The 19,631-nt window shown below is 46.7% G+C and overlaps 1 protein-coding gene across 1 annotated transcript in view; it reads right to left on the bottom strand.

Annotated features, from left to right (window-relative positions):
• PURG (purine rich element binding protein G) overlaps nt 1–19,631 on the bottom strand; it is a 39,146-nt gene that overhangs the window by 18,441 nt on the left and 1,074 nt on the right. The gene's annotated exons all lie outside the window — the stretch shown is intronic.

Below are 19,631 nucleotides of genomic sequence, written 5' to 3'. Positions count from 1 at the left end.
AGCTGCAGTGCTGTGCGCTACCTTATTGAAGACAGGAACGTCTTCTGCCGCCGATTTTTCCGGACCTCTTCGCTCTTCTGGCTCTGTAAGGGGACCGGCGGCGCGGCTCCGGGACCCATCCAGGCTGGGCCTGTGATCGTCCCTCTGGAGCTAATGTCCAGTAGCCAAGAAGCCCAATCCACTCTGCACGCAGGTGAGTTCGCTTCTTCTCCCCTTAGTCCCTCGATGCAGTGAGCCTGTTGCCAGCAGGTCTCACTGAAAATAACAAACCTAAACTAAAACTTTCACTAAGAAGCTCAGGAGAGCCCCTAGTGTGCACCCTTCTCGTCGGGCACAGAAATCTAACTGGGGCTTGGAGGAGGGTCATGGGGGGAGGAGCCAGTGCACACCAGTTAGTCCTAAAGCTTTCTTTAGATGTGCCCAGTCTCCTGCGGAGCCGCTATTCCCCATGGTCCTTACGGAGTCCCCAGCATCCACTTAGGACGTTAGAGAAATGCTATTATATTGATAGAACAAAAAGAACATGTGGACATGTTACCCATTGCAACCAATAATTTATCTAGTACTTTCTATAAAATTATAGCAAGGATCCAATCGGTAGCTATGGGCAATACATATTTGTCCTTTTCAGTAGGTTTGATAAATTTCCTATAAAATGCAAAATAATAAGAAAATAAAGCTCCATTACTAAAGTGCATGAGTAAACAGTTAAGTCTTAACTGTTTTGGAAGGTTTCTAGAATGGAGGGATCCAAATGAGAATTCCAGAGAGAGAGAGCTACAAAAGCTAAAAGTTCAATACCCAAATGAAGAACGTGAGATTCTAGGTAGTACTTACAATCCATTTGTAAATCTAAAGTAAACATGCGGGGCTGGATGTAATGGCTTGCGAGACAGCAAGAGCTCCGAGACTCCGGCCGGACTCATACGTTTACAAGGCAAAACCTGGTACTGTGATTACTTTGGATGTCCATGCTGCACCATAGATACAGATTAGCCGATTTTATATTAGCTTGTGGTAATTAATCACTTGTTTAAATAAATTTGTTACTTTTTAAGTAATATACTACACTATGGTAGTTTTCTTTCGTTATATGTGACTGCTCCATGATTGGGAGCACTGAAAAACCCATAACACCAGAAGGTTCACCCAGGACTGACCAGAAACAGTAGGGACCAGTGTGATTTCAGCATTTGAATTGTGAAAGATCAAGACACTGACGGTGCGGAGAATACATTACAGTGCTATAATTACACTTCAAAACTACTACACTATTAGGCGCTTGTCTTTCTTCCTTTTGAATAGATACTAAACCGTGGTTTCCAGCAATATATTGAGAGACAGAGCTGCCACCCACTTAGAAGATTCAGGGGAGTGTCAAAAACACCTCATTATGGAAAAAAAGAGGGACTGCATACTATAGAGAGACTGTTACGTATCTTTCTCCTGGCACACTGTGCTACATGCAAAATATCGGGTTGCGCCGTTGGTCCTTTACTGGCTTTACACACACATTATTATATATATATATATATATATATATATATATATATATATATATATATATATATATATATACATATACACACATACATACACACACACCTATATATTTATATCTAAATCTATATACGAAAACTGTGTCCCCCAGCACTTGTGTAAACATACATCATGCTCCGATGCCTTCCTAAGGTGGTAAGCCCATAACTAGAGTACACAGCACCCAAGAGACGGTCATCATGTGGTAGAAACAATACTTAAATTCAACTTGAATTAAAAGTATCGTTTCTACCACATGAGGACTGTCTCCTGAGTGCTGCCTACTCTGTACGCGCGCGTGTAATATATATATATATATATATATATATATATATATATATATATATATATATTACACACATCATAATATAAATGTAATTTATCAAAAAGTTTGCTGCCTTAAATCTAGCGAATAGATCAATCACCACTTTCTGTATCTCCAAGATTATTACTTAGGGTCCTGGTGTGCAAATTAGGCTGTCCTATTTGACGTTCATATTCAAATGTACCCTATGAAATAGGCTTTAATGTTCTTGATGCTTTGCAGGATATCGATTTTTTTTAAACACAAAGATTTCTTTAAACACAATAAGCAGACATTAAAAAATAAAAAAATAAGAATTTACTTACCGATAATTCTATTTCTCATAGTCCGTAGTGGATGCTGGGGACTCCGTCAGGACCATGGGGAACAGCGGCTCCGCAGGAGACAGGGCACATCTAAAGAAAGCTTTTAGGATCACATGGTGTGTACTGGCTTCTCCCCCCATGACCCTCCTCCAAGCCTCAGTTAGGTACTGTGCCCGGACGAGCGTACACAATAAGGAAGGATCTTGAATCCCGGGTAAGACTCATACCAGCCACACCAATCACACTGTACAACTTGTAATCTGAACCCAGTTAACAGTATGATAACAAACGAAGTAGCCTCTGAAAAGATGGCTCACAACAATAATAATAACCCGATTTTTGTAACAATAACTATGTACAAGTATTGCAGACAATCCGCACTTGGGATGGGCGCCCAGCATCCACTACGGACTATGAGAAATAGAATTATCGGTAAGTAAATTCTTATTTTCTCTAACGTCCTAGTGGATGCTGGGGACTCCGTCAGGACCATGGGGATTATACCAAAGCTCCCAAACGGGCGGGAGAGTGCGGATGACTCTGCAGCACCGAATGAGAGAACTCCAGGTCCTCCTTAGCCAGAGTATCAAATTTGTAAAATTTTACAAACGTGTTCTCCCCTGACCACGTAGCTGCTCGGCAAAGTTGTAATGCCGAGACCCCTCGGGCAGCCGCCCAAGATGAGCCCACCTTCCTTGTGGAGTGGGCCTTTACAGATTTAGGCTGTGGCAGGCCTGCCACAGAATGTGCAAGTTGGATTGTGCTACAGATCCAACGCGCAATCGTCTGCTTAGACGCAGGAGCACCCATCTTGTTGGGTGCATACAATATAAACAACGAGTCAGATTTTCTGACTCCAGCTGTCCTTGAAATATATATTTTTAATGCTCTGACAACGTCCAGTAACTTGGAGTCCTCCAAGTCGCTAGTAGCCGCAGGCACCACAATAGGCTGGTTCAAGTGAAAAGCCGAAACCACCTTAGGGAGAAAATGAGGACGTGTCCGCAGTTCTGCCCTGTCCGAATGGAAAATCAGATATGGGCTTTTGTACGATAAAGCCGCCAACTCTGAAACTCTCCTGGCTGAAGCCAGGGCCAGTAGCATGGTTACTTTCCATGTAAGATACTTCAAATCTACAGATTTGAGAGGCTCAAACCAATGAGATTTGAGAAAATCCCAAACTACGTTTAGATCCCACGGTGCCACTGGGGGCACAATCGGGGGCTGTATATGTAGTACACCCTTGACAAAAGTTTGTACTTCAGGCACTGAAGCCAATTCCTTCTGGAAGAAGATTGATAAGGCCGAAATTTGAACTTTAATAGACCCCAATTTGAGGCCCATAGACAATCCTGCCTGCAGGAAATGTAAGAATCGACCCAATTGAAATTCTTCCGTTGGGGCCTTCTTGGCTTCACACCACGCAACATATTTTCTCCAAATGCGGTGATAATGTTGTGCGGTCACTTCCTTCCTAGCCTTAATCAAGGTAGGAATAACTTCCTCTGGAATGCCCTTTTCTTTTAGAATCCGGCGTTCAACCGCCATGCCGTCAAACGCAGTCGCGGTAAGTCTTGGAACATACAAGGTCCCTGCTGAAGCAGATCCCTTCTTAGAGGTAGAGGCCACGGATCCTCCGTGAGCATCTCTTGAAGTTCCGGATACCAAGTTCTTCTTGGCCAATCCGGAGCCACTAGTATTGTTCTTACTCCCCTTTTCCGAATAATTCTCAGTACCTTTGGTATGAGAGGCAGAGGAGGAAACACATACACTGACTGGTACACCCATGGTGTTACCAGAGCGTCCACAGCTATTGCCTGAGGGTCTCTTGACCTGGCGCAATATCTGTCCAGTTTTTTGTTGAGGCGAGACGCCATCATATCCACCTTTGGTTTTTCCCAACGGTTCACAATCATGTGGAAAACTTCCGGATGAAGTCCCCACTCTCCCGGGTGAAGGTCGTGTCTGCTGAGGAAGTCTGCTTCCCAGTTGTCCACTCCCGGGATGAACACTGCTGACAGTGCTATGACATGATTTTCCGCCCAGCGAAGAATCCTTGCAGCTTCTGTCATTGCTCTTCTGCTTCTCGTGCCGCCTTGTCTGTTTACGTGGGCGACTGCCGTGATGTTGTCCGACTGGATCAACACCGGCTGACCCTGAAGCAGCGGTTTTGCCAAGCTTAGAGCATTGTATATCGCTCTTAGCTCCAGTATATTTATGTGAAGAGACGTCTCCAGGTCTGACCATACACCCTGGAAGTTTCTTCCCTGTGTGACTGCTCCCCAGCCCCGTAGGCTGGCATCCGTAGTCACCAGGACCCAGTCCTGTATGCCGAACCTGCGGCCCTCTAACAGATGGGCACTCTGCAACCACCACAGGAGAGACAACCTTGTTCTTGGTGACAGTGTTATCCGCTGATGCATGTGCAGATGCGATCCGGACCATTTGTCCAGCAGATCCCACTGAAATGTTCGTGCATGGAATCTGCCGAATGGAATTGCTTCGTAAGAAGCCACCATCTTTCCCAGGACTCTTGTGCATTGATGTACTGACACAGTTCCTGGTTTTAGGAGGTTCCTGACCAGTTCGGATAACTCTCTTGCTTTCTCCTCCGGGAGAAACACCTTTTTCTGAACCGTGTCCAGAATCATTCCCAGGAACAGCAGACGTGTTGTCGGGGTCAATTGAGATTTTGGAAGATTCAGAATCCACCCGTGTTGCTGAAGCACTACTTGGGTTAGTGCTACACCGACTTCCAGCTGTTCTCTGGACTTTGCCCTTATCAGGAGATCGTCCAAGTAAGGGATAATTAATACGCCTTTTCTTCGTAGAAGAACCATCATTTCGGTCATTACCTTGGTAAAGACCCGAGGGGCCGTGGACAAACCAAACGGCAGCGTTTAAAACTGATAATGACAGTCTTGTATCACGAACCTGAGATACCCTTGGTGTGAGGGGTAAATTGGGACATGCAGATAAGCATCTTTTATGTCCAGGGACACCATGAAGTCCCCTTCTTCCAGATACGCTATCACTGCTCTGAGTGACTCCATCTTGAACTTGAATTTCTGTATGTACAGGTTCAAGGATTTCAGATTTAGAATAGGTCTTACCGAACCGTCCGGCTTCGGCACCACAAATAGTGTGGAATAATACCCCTTTCCCTGTTGTAGGAGGGGTACCTTGACTATCACCTGCTGAGAATACAGCTTGTGAATGGCTTCCAATACCGTTGTCCTTTCTGAGGGAGACGTTGGTAAAGCAGACTTTAGGAACCGGCGAGGGGGAGACCTTTCGAACTCCAACATGTAACCCTGAGATACTATCTGCAGGATCCACGGGTCCACCTGTGAGCGAGCCCACTGATTGCTGAAAATTTTTAGTCGACCCCCCACCGCTCCTGAGTCCGCCTGTAAAGCCCCAGCGTCATGCTGATGGCTTTGTAGAACCCGGGGCGGGCTTCTGGTCCTGGGCAGGGGCTGCTTGCTGCCCTCTCTTACCCTTTCCTCTGCCTCGCGGCAGATAAGACTGTCCTTTTGCTCGCTTGTTTTTATAGGAGCGAAAGGACTGCGGCTGAAAAGACGGTGTCTTTTTCTGTTGGGAGGGGGTCTGAGGTAAAAAAGTGGATTTGCCGGCAGTTGCCGTGGCCACCAGATCCGATAGACCGACCCCAAATAATTCCTCTCCTTTATATGGCAACACTTCCATATGCCTTTTGGAATCCGCATCACCTGACCACTGTCGCGTCCATAAACTTCTTCTGGCAGATATGGACATCGCACTTACTCTTGATGCTAGAGTACAAATATCCCTCTGAGCATCTCGCATATAAAGAAACGCATCCTTTAATTGCTCTAGAGTCAATAAAATACTGTCCCTATCCAGGGTATCAATAGTTTCAGTCAGGGAATCCAACCACACTACCCCAGCACTGCACATCCAGGCTGAGGCTATTGCCGGTCGCAGTATAACACCAGTATGAGTGTATATACTTTTCAGGTTAGTTTCCAGCCTCCTATCCGCTGGATCCTTGAGGGCGGCCGTATCAGGAGACGGCAACGCCACTTGCTTTGATAAACGTGTGAGCGCCTTATCCACCCTAGGGGGTGTTTCCCAGCGCGTCCTAACCTCTGGTGGGAAAGGGTATAATGCCAATAACTTCTTAGAAATTAGCAGTTTTCTATCTGGGTTAACCCACGCTTCATCACACACGTCATTCAATTCCTCTGATTCTGGAAAAGCTACAGGTAGTTTTTTCACCCCCCACATAATACCCCTTTTTGAGGTACCAGCAGTATCAGAGATCTGCAAAGCCTCCTTCATTGCCGTGATCATATAATGTGTGGCCCTGTTGGAAAATACGTTTGTTTCTTCACCGTCGACACTAGATTCATCTGTGTCGGTACCCGTGTCGACTGACTGAGGTAAGGGACGTTTTACAGCCCCTGACGGTGTCTGAGACGCCTGAGCCGGTACTGACTGGTTTTCCGGCCGTCTCATTTCGTCTACTGACTTTTGTAATGTACTAACATTATCACGTAATTCCATAACTAAAGCCATCCATTCCGGTGTCGACTCCCTAGGGGGTGACATCACCATTACCAGCAATTGCTCTGCCTCCACACCAACATCGTCCTCATACATGTCGACACACACGTACCGACACACAGCAGCCACACAGGGAATGCTCTAATCGAAGACAGGACCCCCTTAGCCCTTTGGGGAGACAGAGGGAGAGTTTGCCAGCACACACCAAAAGCGCTATAAATGTATATAAACAACCCTAAAAGGTGTTGTTTTTGTTATAAGCGCTTTTAATATATAAATATCGCCAATTTATGCCCCCCTTCTCTTTGTTACCCTGTTTCTGTAGTGCAGTGCAGGGGAGAGTCCAGGGAGCCTTCCTCACAGCGGAGCTGAGCAGGAAAATGGCGCTGAGTGCTGAGGAGAATAAGCTCCGCCCCTTTTCCGGCGGGCTTTTCTCCCGGGTTTTGAGAAATCTGGCCTGGGTTAAATACATACATATAGCCTTAATGGCTATATGTGATGTATTCTTTGCCACTAAAGGTATTTAATATTGCTGCCCAGGGCGCCCCCAGCAGCGCCCTGCACCCTCCGTGACTGGTCAGTGAGAAGTGTGTAGCAACAATGGCGCACAGCTGCCGTGCTGTGCGCTACCTTCATGAAGACTGAAGAGTCTTCTGCCGCCTGTTTCCGGACCTCCGATCTTCAGCATCTGTAAGGGGGGTCGGCGGCGCGGCTCCGGGACGAACCCCAGGATGACCTGTGTTCCGACTCCCTCTGAAGCTATGTCCAGTAGCCTAAGACTCCAATCCATCCTGCACGCAGGTGAGTTGAAAATCTCTCCCCTAAGTCCCTCGATGCAGTGAGCCTGTTGCCAGCAGGACTCACTGAGATTTAAAACCTAAAAAAACTTTTTCTAAGCAGCTCTTTAGGAGAGCCACCTAGATTGCACCCTGCTCGGACGGGCACAAAAACCTAACTGAGGCTTGGAGGAGGGTCATGGGGGGAGGAGCCAGTACACACCATGTGATCCTAAAAGCTTTCTTTAGATGTGCCCTGTCTCCTGCACAGTTTCCCTAACTGAGGTCTGGAGGAGGGGCATAGAGGGAGGAGCCAGTGCACACCAGTAGTCCTAATTCTTTCTTAGAGTGCCCAGTCTCCTGCGGAGCCGCTGTTCCCCATGGTCCTGACGGAGTCCCCAGCATCCACGTTAAAGAAAATAAATTAAAAAAAAGTAAAAAAAAAAAAAAAAAAATCAATAAAAAAAATCCGATGCCTCCTTATTGGAAGTCATAACATTCTATTCAGGTAGGCGCATTCCCACAGGCATTCCTGTAAAGACAATTATAGACTCGAGTAAACCCATCCCAAGAAAACCTTTAGCAGATGAGTTGGGACTACAAGCAGATGAGTTTATAACCATGGCATTTGGTTGTATGCTTGTTAAAGTTAAGTCAGAGAAAATATTCAAAATACAGTCGTTTGTGTTGTTTCGATTGATGACCAGCTTTGGAAGTTACATATGGTGGATAAGTCAAAAATGGTTCTTATGTATAAACAAATACTAGATGCAATGTTGCCCTTGGAAATAACCATTACAGTATGAAATGTGCAGCTCACCCTTCTTACTGATGAAGTCTTTAAAATAAATACTTTGGCAGTCAATTCTGCAAAGCCAGCAGCCCTATTTGTTTCTGTTTGCAATACAGCCCAATTCTCCCTTTGCTACTTGTGACTGGATGCGTTTTCGCTGCCTGCGCCAAGCGATCACAGCTTGGGTCTCACGGTACATAGCTAATAGAGGAATCCCTGTTACCGTCAGTAACCGCCAGTTACTGACTCCATCCACTATGCAGTGGGCAGGGACTTTGCTGCCACCACTGGGTTCCCACTACCGGCACGTAGAACTGTGTTTCTGCTTAGGCTCCTACCACTGGCACCCAACTACTGCCTACTGCTGTGTATGCGTATATGTGCTAATGCCGCACCTCCTGGTTGGCGCTGGATGACCCCCACTGTTCCCTGACCAGGCCCCAGCAGCTGCCAGAAGTCGGAGCTTTGAGAAGTTGGGCTCACTCCAGGACAGGTGGAGAACGGGACTGCCTATGTCGCATTCCTGGCAGACGCAAGATGAAAGCAGTTGTCTTGAGGCAAGATGTTTATTTGCTCACCCATTCCCCCAGCGTGCGGCCACGCTTACCAGCCTCGCCGCCTGAGAGCCGGCTTCCCCAGTCCCTTAGTGGGCAGCCCTGCTCTTCCTCATAGCCTGCAGCTCGGGACTACGTCCTGGCTGTAGTGGCTCCTATACGCTAGGCACCCCGTTCTCCTCCCCTGCTAGGGGAGTTGCCCAGCAACCGGTGCACGCGGCACAGCCAACTCCTTCAAAATCACATTTAAACCTCCAATGCCCAACGCCGGTAATACAGTTAAAAAAATGGCGCCTAATGCTCATCTGTCCCTTTAAAGATGGCACTGCAGCTTGGGGGTTAATTCAGTGCAGCGACTGCCATTACCACGTGGATCGGGGCTCTCCGGCCCCACTACTACACAGCATTTTACAAACACTACAGAATGAAGAATTCCCCCACCTAGGCTAGGGTATTTTGGTGGTACACTGCTGAACAACAGCTTCAGTATATCACCAGAGGTTTTACTTCCCCAGATTGCATGTGGGATGGCACAATAAAATCGTGACAGATTTATATTGTAGAAGAGTATTGCTAATTTGTAAGTCTTACCATGTTGGCAAGGTGCAATAGGCACAATAAATAAAATAAAAATTAAAAGCCACAAAGCTCCCACCCAGTGAGGTTCACTTCTAAATTTGAAAATTGATTTGTGACTGAAAGGAATGCTGCAAATATGAATATGTTTAGGTATTCTTCACACAAACCAGTATACCAATACAGACACTGCCAGAATCAAAGGTACTGAAGAGAGTTTATATTTAGATCTGGGTTAAAGTGGGAAACATTTCACAGTACAGGACAGGTAACACAGCCATACAAATTGCACAAAAAGGTTGTCAATGTGCCCAACAAATCTCTGCTTGCACCTACATTTTGGGAGTCCTTTTATTCAGCTCGTTGAATGCAGTGATGGTCTGCAAAAAATAAGAATTTACTCACCGGTAATTCTATTTCTCGTAGTCCGTAGTGGATGCTGGGAACTCCGTAAGGACCATGGGGAATAGACGGGCTCCGCAGGAGACTGGGCACTCTAAGAAAGAATTAGGACTACTGGTGTGCACTGGCTCCTCCCTCTATGCCCCTCCTCCAGACCTCAGTTAGGGAAACTGTGCCCGGAAGAGCTGACACAATAAGGAAAGGATTTGGAATCCCGGGTAAGACTCATACCAGCCACACCAATCGCACCGTACAACTCGTGATACTATACCCAGTTAACAGTATGAATAACAACTGAGCCTCACAAACAGATGGCTCATAACAATAACCCTTTAGTTAAGCAATAACTATATACAAGTATTGCAGACAATCCGCACTTGGGATGGGCGCCCAGCATCCACTATGGACTACGAGAAATAGAATTACCGGTGAGTAAATTCTTATTTTCTCCGACGTCCTAGTGGATGCTGGGAACTCCATAAGGACCATGGGGATTATACCAAAGCTCCCAAACGGGCGGGAGAGTGCGGATGACTCTGCAGCATCGAATGAGCAAACTCAAGGTCCTCTTCAGCCAGGGTATCAAACTTGTAGAATTTTGCAAACGTGTTTGATCCCGACCAGGTAGCAGCTCGGCAAAGTTGTAAAGCCGAGACCCCTCGGGCAGCCGCCCAAGAAGAGCCCACCTTCCTTGTGGAATGGGCTTTGACTGATTTAGGATGCGGCAGTCCAGCCGCAGAATGTGCAAGTTGAATCGTGGAGCAGATCCAGCGAGCAATAGTCTGCTTAGAAGCAGGAGCACCCAACTTGTTGGGTGCATGCAGGATAAACAGTGAGTCAGTCTTTCTGACTCTAGCCGTCCTGGAAACATAGATTTTCAGGGCCCGGACTACGTCCAGCAACTTGGAAGCCTCCAAGTCCCGAGTAGCCGCAGGCACCACAATAGGTTGGTTCAAATGAAATGCTGATACCACCTTAGGGAGGAATTGGGGACGCGTCCTCAATTCTACTCTGTCCATATGGAAGATCAGATAGGGGCTTTACAGGACAAAGCCGCCAATTCTGACACCCGCCTAGCCGAAGCCAAGGCCAAAAGCATGACCACTTTCCACGTGAGATATTTTAATTCCACGGTCTGAAGTGGCTCAAACCAATGTGATTTTAAGAAATCCAACACAACGTTGAGATCCCAAGGTGCCACTGGGGGCACAAACATCCTTCCTAGCTTTTATCAGCGTAGGAATGACTTCAACCGGAATGCCCTTTTCCATCAGGATCCGGCGTTCAACCGCCATGCCGTCAAACGCAGCCGCGGTAAGTCTTGGAACAGACAGGGCCCCTGCTGTAGCAGGTCCTGTCTGAGAGGCAGAGGCCAAGGGTCCTCTGAGATCATTTCTTGTAGTTCCGGGTACCAAGTCCTTCTTGGCCAATCCGGAACGATGAGGATAGTTCTTACTCCTCTCTTTCTTATTATCCTCAGTACCTTTGGAATGAGAGGAAGAGGAGGGAACACATAAACCGACTGGTACACCCACGGTGTCACTAGAGCGTCCACAGCTATCGCCTGAGGGTCCCTTGACCTGGCGCAATATCTTTTTAGCTTTTTGTTGAGGCGGGACGCCATCATGTCCACCTGTGGCCTTTCCCAACGATTTACAATCAGCTGGAAGACTTCTGGATGAAGTCCCCACTCTCCCGGGTGGAGGTCGTGCCTGCTGAGGAAGTCTGCTTCCCAGTTGTCCACTCCCGGAATGAACACTGCTGACAGTGCTATCACAGGATTTTCCGCCCATCGGAGAATCCTTGTGGCTTCTGCCATCGCCATCCTGCTTCTTGTGCCGCCCTGTCGGTTTACATGGGCGACTGCCGTGATGTTGTCTGACTGAATCAGCACCGGCTGGTTTTGAAGCAGGGGTTTTGTAAATGGCCCTTAGTTCCAGAATGTTTATGTGTAGGGAAGCTTCCTGACTCGACCATTGTCCTTGGAAGTTTCTTCCCTGAGTGACTGCCCCCCAACCTCGGAGGCTTGCATCCGTGGTCACCAGGACCCAGTCCTGTATGCCGAATCTGCGGCCCTCGAGTAGATGAGCACTCTGCAGCCACCACAGCAGAGACACTTGTCTAACAGATCCCACTGAAAGATCCGTGCATGGAACCTGCCGAATGGAATTGCCTCGTAAGAAGCTACCATCTTTCCCAGGACTCGCGTGCAGTGATGCACCGACACCTGTTTTGATTTTAGGAGGTCTCTGACCAGAGATGACATCTCCTTGGCCTTCTCCTCCGGGAGAAACACCTTCTTCTGTTCTGTGTCCAGAATCATACCCAGGAACAGCAGACGCGTCGTAGGAACCAGCTGCAACTTCGGGATATTCAGAATCCAGCCGTGCTGTTGTAGTACTTCCTGAGATAGTGCTACTCCGACCAACAACTGCTCCCTGGACCTCGCCTTTATAAGGAGATCGTCCAAGTACGGGATAATTATAACTCCCTTCCTTCGAAGGAGTATCATCATTTCGGCCATTACTTTGGTAAATACCCTCGGTGCCGTGGACAGACCAAACGGCAACGTCTGGAATTGGTAATGGCAGTCCTGTACCACAAAACGGAGGTACACCTGGTGAGGAGACGTCTCGAACTCCAGCTTGTATCCCTGAGATACCACTTGTAGAACCCAGAGATCCACCTGTGAGCGAAACCACTGGTCGCTGAAGTTCCGGAGACGGGCCCCCACCGCACCTGGCTCCACATGTGGAGCCCCAGCGTCATGCGGTGGACTTAGTGGAAGCAGGGGAGGATTTTTGTTCTTGGGAACTGGCTGTATGGTGCAGCTTTTTCCCTCTATCCCTGCCTCTGGGCAGAAAGGACGCGCCTCTAACCCGCTTGCCTTTCTGAGGCCGAAAGGACTGTACTTGATAATACGGTGCTTTCTTAGGCTGTGAGGGAACCTGAGGTAAAAAAGTCGACTTCCCAGCTGTTGCTGTGGATACGAGGTCCGAGAGACCGTCCCCAAACAATTCCTCACCCTTATAAGGCAAAATTTCCATGTGCCTTTTAGAGTCAGCATCACCCGTCCACTGCCGAGTCCATAATACTCTCCTGGCAGAAATGGACATCGCATTAATTCTAGATGCCAGCCGGCAAATGTCCCTCTGTGCATCTCTCATATATAAGACTACGTCTTTAATATGCTCTATGGTTAGCAATATAGTGTCCCTGTCAAGGGAATCAATGTTATCAGACAGGGAATCAACCACGCTGCTGCAGCACTGCACATCCATGATGAAGCAATAGCAGGTCTCAGTATAGTACCTGAGTGTGTATACACAGACTTCAGGATAGCCTCCTGCTTTCTATCTGCAGGCTCCTTTAAGGCGGCCGTATCCTGAGACGGCAGTGCCACCTTTTTTGATAAGCGTGTGAGCGCCTTGTCCACCTTAGGGGATGTCTGCCAGCGTAACCCATCCGTTGGCGGGAAAGGGTACGCCATTAGTAACCGCTTAGAAATTACTAGTTTCTTATCTGGTGAACCCCACGCTTCTTCACACAATTCGTTTAACTCATCAGATGGGGGAAAAGTCACTGGCTGCTTTTTCTCCCCAAACATAATACCCTTTTTTGTGGTAACCGGGTTAATGTCAGAAATGTGCAACACATTTTTCATTGCCGTAATCATGCATCGGATGGCCCTAGTGGAGTCAGACTCCGTGTCGACATCTGTGTCTGCCATCTGAGGTAGCGGGCGTTTTTGAGCCCCTGAAGGCCTCTGAGATGCCTGGGCAGGCGCGGGCTGAGATGCCGGCTGTCCCAAAGCTGCGTCATCGAACCTTTTATGTAAGGAGTTGACACTGTCGGTTAATACCTTCCACATATCCATCCACTCAGGTGTCGGCCCCGCAGGGGGCGACATCACACTTATCGGCACCTGCTCCGCCTCCACGTAAGTGTTCTCATCAAACATGTCGACACAGCCGTACCGACACACCGCACACACACACACAGGGAATGCTCTGACTGAGGACAGGACCCCACAAAGTCCTTTGGGGAGACAGAGAGAGAGTATGCCAGCACACACCACAGCGCTATATAAACAGGGATTTACACTAACAAAAGTGAATTTTCCCTATAGCTGCTTAATATACTCAGTTTGCGCCTAAATTTAGTGCCCCCCCTCTCTTTTTTACCCTTTGAGCCTGGAAACTGCAGGGGAGAGCCTGGGGAGCTGTCTTCCAGCGGAGCTGTGAAGAGAAAATGGCGCCGGTGTGCTGAGGGAGATAGCCCTGCCCCCTTCTCGGCAGACTTCTCCCGCTTTTTTATATACTTTTATGGCGGGGGATTATGCACATATACAGTTTATTAGACTGTATTATGTGCTTTTTGCCATGTAAGGTACTCTAATTGCTGCCCAGGGTGCCCCCCCCCCCCCCCAGCGCCCTGCACTCATCAGTGACCGGAGTGTGTGGTGTGCATAGGGAGCAATGGCGCACAGCTGCAGTGCTGTGCGCTACCTTAATGAAGACCGAAGTCTTCAGCCGCCGATTTCCTCCGGTTTCTTCAGTCTTCTGGCTCTGCAAGGGGGACGGCGGCGCGGCTCCGGGAACGGACGATCGAGGTCGGGCCCTGTGTTCGATCCCTCTGGAGCTAATGGTGTCCAGTAGCCTAGAAGCACAAGCTAGCTGCAAGCAGGTAGGTTTGCTTCTCTCCCCTAAGTCCCACGTAGCAGTGAGACTGTTGCCAGCAGATCTCACTGAAAATAAAAAACCTAACAAATACTTTTCTTTCTAGGAAGCTCAGGAGAGCCCCTAGTGTGCAACCAGCTCTGGCCGGGCACAGATTCTAACTGGGGTCTGGAGGAGGGGCATAGAGGGAGGAGCCAGTGCACACCAGATGTAGTACCTAATCTTTTCTTTAGAGTGCCCAGTCTCCTGCGGAGCCCGTCTATTCCCCATGGTCCTTACAGAGTACCCAGCATCCACTAGGACGTCAGAGAAATAGGATTTTAATTATCTACCGGTAAATCCTTTTCTCGTTGTCCGTAGAGGATGCTGGGCGCCCGCCCAGCGCTTCGTTATCCTGCAGTGGTTACTTGATCAGTACTGCTTTGTTCTTGGTTGAGTACTGCGTTGTTACTTGATTCAGTAATGTTATTCAGCTGTTGCTGAGTTTTTAAGCTAGTCAGCTTGGTTTGCCTTGTTGTGTGAGCTGGTGTGAATCTCGCCACTCTCTGTGTAAATTTCTTCTCTCAAAGTATGTCCGTCTCCTCGGGCACAGTTTCTAGACTGAGTCTGGTAGGAGGGGCATAGAGGGAGGAGCCAGCCCACACTGTTAAAACTATTAAAGTGCCAGTGGCTCCTAGTGGACCCGTCTATACCCCATGGTACTAATGTGGACCCCAGCATCCTCTACGGACTACGAGAAAAGGATCCTATTTTTATATATATATTGTTTTTATCAAAGATGGGCATGAATCGAAATCAACAGAAAAATGATTTGCAACAGTTAGGCAGCAGCAGGAATTAGCAGTCCTGATGTAAACGATGGATACAGTTCTCGAAACATATACATTTCAGCACGGCTGGGGTATATAACCACTGGCATTTTAATGGATTTGTACGGATAGTAAAAAAAAAAGCAAGCATGTCTGAGTTGGGATTTGACTAGTATTTGAAATCTTTCCAAACACTAATGCAGATGTGCTATCACAAAAAACAATTATTTCTACTGTTGGATCCATTTACAAGAATTTGAAACACCTATGTGAACTACAATTGTGTTTGAAGAGTTTCAAATAGATGTTCTTAACCTAATTCAATCATAACAAATACACATTTCTGAATGTTTTTGCGGGGAGAAAAAAAAAATTGGCAAAAGTGGTTAAAACCTGATTTTAGATTTAGATATTAACAAACTACACCTTCCAAATATTAACATAACTGGGTCTTGCACCCAAAACATTTTACGCCAGACTGAGTAATTGAGGCGTCCAAGAACCATTACAGATACTTCCAGAAATGTGATGCTTACACAGGGTTGCAGACTGCAAGTCTCTGTACTTGTACTTTCTGATAAGCTGCTTTGACATTTTTGTACTCAGCAGTTCACTGACTGCAACCAATTACTCTGCACAGATCATGTCAGCCACCTAGAGTAAGGCCCCCATACAAACATCAGTTTGTGATTTGTTGGCTGGAAATTACATGAGTGGTAGGCAAATTTCTGGCTCTGACTAATACCGCTTTCAGATCGCAAACGCCGGATCCCACCCGGTAAGAGAAACGTGTCCTTACCGGGTGGGATCCGGCATTTGCTCTCCTTTGCTGGCTTTCCGACCCGGCAATATACCGGGTCGGTTGCCATAGCAGCGGGGGGCGCAGCAGCAGCAGGGGCTGGGGTGGAGGCGGCGCTGGGAGATGAGCTCATCTCCTGCGCCGCCTCTCCCTATGCTGTGAATGGGAGCCGTGTCGCATCGACGCGGCTCCCATTCACACTGCACCTGACCCGGTATTCAACCCGGGTATAATCCTTCTTTTATACCGGGTTGAATTACCGGGTCAGGCGACCCGCTAATTCTCGCAAAGTGCTTTCACATCGCACACTGACCCGTGTCGACACTGCAATATGCTGTGTCGATACCGGGTTATTTGTGCGATGTGAAAGGGGTATTAGGTATCCACCAGTAACATGGACAACTTAATGTTGAAAACCATGTAGCATTACTTCAGTTATGGACACAATCAATTACGTATAGAATGTAAGTCCTGAGCTTACAAAAATTATTTTAACTGGTTGCAAGTTACTTTTTTTTTTTTTTTGTAGGTACTGATGAACAATGGGGGCAATTCCAAGTTGATCGCAGCAGGAATTTTGTTAGCAGTTGGGCAAAACCATGTGCACTGCAGGGGAGGCAGATATAACATGTGCAGAAAGAGTTAGATTTGGGTGGGTTATTTTATTTCTGTGCAGGGTAAATACTGGCTGCTTTATTTTTACACTGCAAATTAGATTGCAGATTGAACACACCACACCAAAATCTAACTCTCTCTGCACATGTTAAATCTGCCTCCCCTCCAGTGCACATGGTTTTGCCCAACTGCTAACAAAATTCCTGCTGCGATCAACTCAGAATTACCCCCATTATGTATTAGTATTACAAAGAATTCATGAGAACGTGGGTGGGTTGGGAAGTGACGTAGGGTCTAATTCATATTTACAGGACATGCCAATGATTTCACAATGGAGAGATTATCAGCAGACTGAGCATGTGCTGTAAATCATACTGCGCATAAGCCAAGGTCAATTTGCAATTGTGCTCACAGTGAGGAGTTAATCGCAGAGTGACTGACCGGAAGGGACCAATGGGAGGAGTTTTACGGGGAGTGGTGGCAAAAACGCAGGCGTGTCAAGTACGTTTTCAAGGCGTATATCTGCCTGCAGCTGCCATCATGTACACAGATTGACATGGCACCAACATCGCTTCTGCCGGACAGTCTGCGTAGCCATAGGTCTACCCTTACAGTCGATGTTCCTCGTTCTTGCATATAGGCTGCAGTTGCAAATGAGTTAGTGATCGCTCACCAGTGGGTATCATTTTTCATTTCAGGGTGACAGCTTCATTTGACACCATTAGCAATTTCGTAGCCTAGAAAATTGCACTTCCTAAAGCACGTGTGTAGGAACATGAATTAGGCCCATAGAGCCTGACTCTGAGTTGGGAATAACGGAGGAACTAGTAAGTAACTGTGCACCTTGGTAAAACCATGTTGTACTGCAGGTGGGGCCAATGTAAAATGTGCAGAGAGATTTAGATTTGAGAGTGGCATGTCCATACGGATATCTAAACTGCAGTGTAAAAATAAAGCTTTACAGCATTTGTGGACAACAAGCAACACAAGTTATGTATTTGTACACCTTGCATCGCAACATGGTTTGTCCAGGTGTACAGTTACTTGTTATTTCTTACTGTATTCCCAACTCAGAAGCAGACCCAAAGTGGGGAGACAAGGACCATTCATTTTTTTATTGGAGGAGGGAATACTTATGTTCCCCTGCAACAACAGATCACTTGAAAAGGTTCCCTTTTTCCTGACATGGATCGCTCCGACTGTTCTCTGCCATATCAAAATGATATCAATAAATTTCCATGATGACCCAAATGCTGCATTTCTGCTTCCTTACAGAGTGTACACAACCAAATTACTTTGTTCTGTGGTACAGCCATATGACTGGTCATCGATGGTATAGTTCTAATGCTAAAGTAGGCAAGTTATCCTGTAAGGGGATCGGTATGAATCACCGCCGCACGGGATGCCAAATGTCAGTAGATCGACATCGGCATCCCGAGCAGTGGAATGCCGGCAGGGGGCGAGTGCAAGAAAGCTTCTTGTGGGCTCGCTGCGCATGCCACACGCTCTAATCCCACTCTATAAGTGGCGTGGACACCAACGAGTGGATATAGTCCCTGTTGGTCAGCATGCCAACCGTCGGGATTGTGAGGAGACGGTATTGTGACTGGCGGTCACATAACTACATTCCATTTCCCATATCAACCAGTCAGCTACTAACAGTTATAAAGAACATTTTATAAAATAAGTAGAAGCCGATTAGTTGCTATGGGCAACTAATACATCTCCCCCGTCATTAGTTATGAACAGTACAACATAACTTTGTGCTAACCACCATTTCTAAAGGCCGTTATCAGTATTTCTCCAATTTCAAAAAATTGGTAGCAACAGTTCTGAAATCCATTGTTTTTATTTTATTATAATAAGTATAAACATTTGCTCTGCGTTGCATTTTCTATCTTCCATAATTGATTTGTAACTAATTAGTGGCATGTGTTTCATTAACCCCAGACCCTGTCTTCCTCACTGATTACAGTATAGAATGTAAACCCATACTCTCCTCCTGTTCTTTCCACTCCCTTCTCATGCACCTGTATGGCCTTGTGTTAGGTCACTAGAACGCTTGGTACTACATTATCTGTTGAATCCATACCGCTTGAATATTCTGTATTTGCCTTTGAAATCTACATTCAACTTCCTATTGCTCTATTCACCTATTGTAAGGTTCCTGCGGAATTTCATGGAGGCCTAAACAAAACAATACCATTAAGTATACTTCAGACACATGTACAACAGCTTTTATTAATTCATATGCAAATTAAATGTACCTGAAAATGTTTCAAAGGACATGGTCTATCGTAATTATGGACACTGAAGGTTCAGCATAGCCAGATATTGATAAGCCAAATTCTTACTGCATCTCTAATGATAAATATAACTCATTGACGTAGAGAAAGAAATAGACGTTTGGGTCAGTGTACCACTAATGTAATAAAATATCTATGAACCCTAAAATTAAAAGGACCAGATTATAAGTAGCAGTGGCATTTATCTATGCCCGTGCCCTTCCTTAGGCTGAGCAGCAGCAGGCGGTGAACGCATACTGGTAAAAACAAGTCATTGCCATCTGTGGCATATGCAAGATATTTTAGTCAACAAAGCTGTCCATGGTCCTGTAACAACTATTGATGTAAACATCACAACTGCACTTGGTTATTAACAGGTAAAAGGAGCATACGTGCACATAACCAGGGACAAGCATTAGTCCAATGAATGGTGACTGGGTGAATAGCTTAGCATATTGTTAACACTTGCACACTAGACACACTACAAGGTGTTGATACAGAGCGCAAAGTGTTCACAAAAAACTCAGCGCATCCTACCACTCTCTTTAGCACTGTACTCAGTTATTTGCATTTCCAAGAGGCGGGCAGGGCTGCCATCAGAAATTATGGGGCCAGGGACTGACAAA

The sequence above is a fragment of the Pseudophryne corroboree genome, chromosome 1, assembly GCF_028390025.1.
Source record: "Pseudophryne corroboree isolate aPseCor3 chromosome 1, aPseCor3.hap2, whole genome shotgun sequence".
NCBI lineage: Eukaryota > Metazoa > Chordata > Amphibia > Anura > Myobatrachidae > Pseudophryne > Pseudophryne corroboree.
The sequence above is the reverse complement of the archived record's forward strand: the minus strand, read 5'-3'. Positions and strand labels throughout refer to the sequence as shown.